The sequence below is a fragment of the Arachis ipaensis genome, chromosome B05 (assembly GCF_000816755.2).
Source record: "Arachis ipaensis cultivar K30076 chromosome B05, Araip1.1, whole genome shotgun sequence".
NCBI classification, from domain to species: Eukaryota; Viridiplantae; Streptophyta; class Magnoliopsida; order Fabales; family Fabaceae; genus Arachis; species Arachis ipaensis.
In genome coordinates this window covers 146,387,152-146,391,174 of record NC_029789.2, presented here as the reverse complement: position 1 = coordinate 146,391,174, position 4,023 = coordinate 146,387,152, and positions in this window count along the sequence as shown.

The window sequence follows — 4,023 nt, the reverse complement described above, 5'->3', positions numbered from 1 at the left end:
CCTACCGATATCATTCTCTTGCGCACTTCAGGAGATTGTTGGATGATCTACAAGAAGGACAGGTATGTTGTAAAATACAAGTACCGTATGTAACTTGTATAGTAAATTAATTGTTGTGTAATCATCTGATGGTTCGATGTGTCTAGTTTGTTTGGCAGGCATATGGCATTGGAAACATCGACCCAGACTTGATTCCTTTAGACATCCATCATAATTCGGTTATCTGGAGTGTTACAGTGCCACTTATATCTTTTGAATGCATCGAGTGGCATGCATCTGATAGAGTCAGGAGACAATTTGGATTGACACAGGGTGTTCCTAATCAAGCAGAGATTCTAGGTGCATCACACGGCGACGTTCTTACTGGGCCTAAGAATCAAGATTGGGCCAATACCCACTCTTCTTGGGTAATGAAGTGGACCAATCGATATAGTCACACTCTCTCGGATGACTTGGTGCATTTACATTATCCATTGAAAATTTACATGCAGTGGTATCGAGCTTCTTTTGGTGACCACTTGCAATTGTCGAACCTTGTATTCGAAGAGAATCTAGAAGGTTCTCCACCACCACCTGCGCCGGAACCAGAACCGGATCCGGTACCTCCACCACCACCGCCAGTAATACCGCCACACCAGGGGGTTGAGTACTTTGTACCATATGTTCCTGAGACACATCCGTCTGATTATTTCTCAGCACCAGTCCCGGTACAGCAACAGTATTTGGGTGGTCCACATTTTGAGTATCCAGAGCAAACTTCATTCAGTCAGCTGCTTGGTTTCATGGCATTGGGGTCGCACCACTCACATTCAGGTAATTATGTTGACATTCCCACCGACCATCAAGCACATTCGAGTGGGATTACTCCGGCTAGGAGGTCATTGGATTCGAGACCTCGGGTTCACACTTCCTCGGCTAATTCTGGTGCCAGAATGTCTGTTGACTCAAGCAGAAGTGCTGAAGGCATTGGAGGGATTATACAGAGTGGAAATCCTAGACGTATTCCGATGAATCTGATTCATGAGAGTAACAGGGCAGTTGATGAGACTGATAACTACCTAGTAGACCATCCAGATGATGCGGATGAGGATGAGGATGAGGATGATGATGATGAGGATCCAGCTCCCAGTGCAGGTAAAATAAAGTTGTTTCTGTATTTAATTACTTAATTTCTATTAGTAGCTTTATGGTGAAATTGTATTTGTATTACATATTGAATACCCATTTGAGTAATAGGATCCATCATTTGTATTTGTATTAGTAGCTTTATGGTGAAAATGTATTTGTATTACATATTTGTATTACATGTTGTGTTTTCGTAGGTACGGCCACAAGTGAAAGAGGAAAAGGTTACAACCTTAGAGCTGATCCCCCTCGTCGGAGTGCGAATCGGTATACACCATCTGCTTTTAACAGGATTGCCAAGAAGTGCAGAAAGTTATACACCAATATGAAGTGGGCACCAAGGAAGTGAAGTTGTATGGATGAACCAATATGAGGAACGGGTTTCCAATAAATCGAGGTCCATGATAAGCAGGCCAGGTTGCAGGATTTCCCAGTGGTCTAAACCTAGCCCTGTATACTCTTCGAACTTGGTCCATCTTGTATACATCATGAACGTACACTTGCCAGTCCAACCACTGATTTGCACAACAAGCAAACACATGTCGACATGGAATTCGGTCAACCTGAAATTCACCACAGTCGCAACGACGCTGGCGTAGGTCAACTGCATACTCAACCCCACTTGGCATCTCCCGTACCTCAAATACTTCATTTTCTCTATCAAAACAACTAACCTGTATGTTACCCGATGCCCGTTGATTTGCATGCACCTTGGTGGTCACCAACTCAGAGAACACAAGTCCAGAATTTATTCGGGCTTCAGCTTCAGCTCTTTTCCTAGTGAACAACTCATTCAGTCTGTAAAATGTAGCCTTAACAAGCGCAGTCACCGGGAGATTGCGTGCACCTTTTAAGATGGAGTTGATGCACTCCACAAGATTGGTGGTCATATGACCCCATCGGTATCCACCATCAAATGCCAAAGCATACTGCTCACGTGGGATCCGATCAAGCCAGTTGGTGTAAGCCTCACCCCGTTCCTTTAATCGTTCATAGCGCATCTGGTACTCCCTGATGGTCCTCGAGTATCCTATGAAAAACATTCAGTCAACAATGAAAACCATTCTATTTGATCGTATTGACAATAAATTCAAAGTTCATTTTATTTAAACTTACCAATATTGACTATTAGCTTCTGCAAGTAAGGTGCCTTGAACTTCCTCAAGAAGTTGGATTCAATATGTCGGATACAAAACATATGGAACGCTCTAGGAGGAGACCAAGCCCCGTTACTTCTCTCAATAGCTGACCTAATAGAATCGTGTCGATCAGAGATGAGTCCTACACCATCACGTGTCACCACATGTTGACGCAAGTTACTCAGGAAAAAGTACCATGCGTCAGAAGTCTCTCCCTCCACTATGGCGAATGCAATAGGCACGATGTTGTTAGTGCATCTACAACTGCCGCCACATCTGCATTCATGTCGCCACATCCAACGACCGCATGAAAGAAGGCTCCTGAAACGGATGCGGGTTTGCTAGTGCATCTACAACTGCCGCCACATCTGCATTCATGTCGCCGCCAGCTTCATCTTCGTGTTCACCTAGACCAACAATCTCATAGTTACTTTCAAATTCATCCTCGCTTTCACTATTATAATCTTCCAACACAAATGTTACGGTCCGCTTCAGATTGCTCAAACTCAACATACAACTCGATATAAGACATTCGGTGGCGATTTTCCATATACATTGAAAACATTTCATGCATACTCGCTTCATCCGTCACGTACTTGGTCTGAAATTGAACGAACCCACCAAACACAGATAAAGGATACCTGTACAAAATATAGGATACTCTTCTAGATCTTTGAGAATCTATCTTCTCACAAATCACACCTTTCAATTCCTCAAACGACAACGTGAACGGAATAACATCTACTGGATTTTCACACACAAATTGAACTCCTTCGTATGTTTGCAACAAAATCTGCCCATAACAATAAATCTTTAACACAACTCTATCATCCATATCAGTATACGTACTTGTCTATTCTCACACTCATTTAAATTTTTTCTACAAGAATGATGGAAAGAATGACGGAGAAGAATAAAAGGAGAGGAGGAAGAACATCAGCTTAGACGGAGAGCACAGACGAAGAAATGAAACTTCTGTGATGTTTTCTTCATTTTATTTAAGCAGTTACCGCAAATCGGACCCACCGACCGCGTTCCACACAAATCGCTCGCTCCGATTGGTGCACGGTCGTATTAAAAATTTTTTTTTCCCGCCCGAAATCGGTGCCACCGATTACTATGTTATCGAGTAGGACTCCTACAAATCGGTGGGTCCGATCTGGTTTCTCCTTCTTACACAAATCAGTGGCATCGATTTGTGTTCTTCATCTCTCCTCCACAAATCGGTAGGACCAATTTGTGTTCCCTCTTCTCTTTGCTTGAAATCGGTGCCACCGATTTCTTCTCCCCTAAATTTCTTAACTTAACGCCGTCATAACAGTGTAATTCCCCCCAAATGATCATAATGAAGCATTACTCACACCATTAAAGCTTATCAAAAAAATCAACCCACATTGCACTCACCGAAAAAAGATGCGTTCAATTTATATTCAAGCTATCTCTTTATATTTGTATATATTCAAAAGAATGCAGAATGATTGTTTATCTCAGATCGAATAATTTTGTAATTAATTATTTTAATAATGTTTGATTATCATCAATTTAAATTAAATTTTTTTAAATTCATCAAATAATATTTTTATAAATTATTTTTTATATAATATATAAAATAATTATAATTTTTTATTTTTTTTTTTAGTATTTTTTCATTTTTTAGCTAGGTTCTTACACCTAATAAGTCTTATAGTAGTATGGCCGCCATTTGAGTTTTCAGTCAATGGTATGGTCCCATTTAAATTGTTGTGGTACAAATAATTAT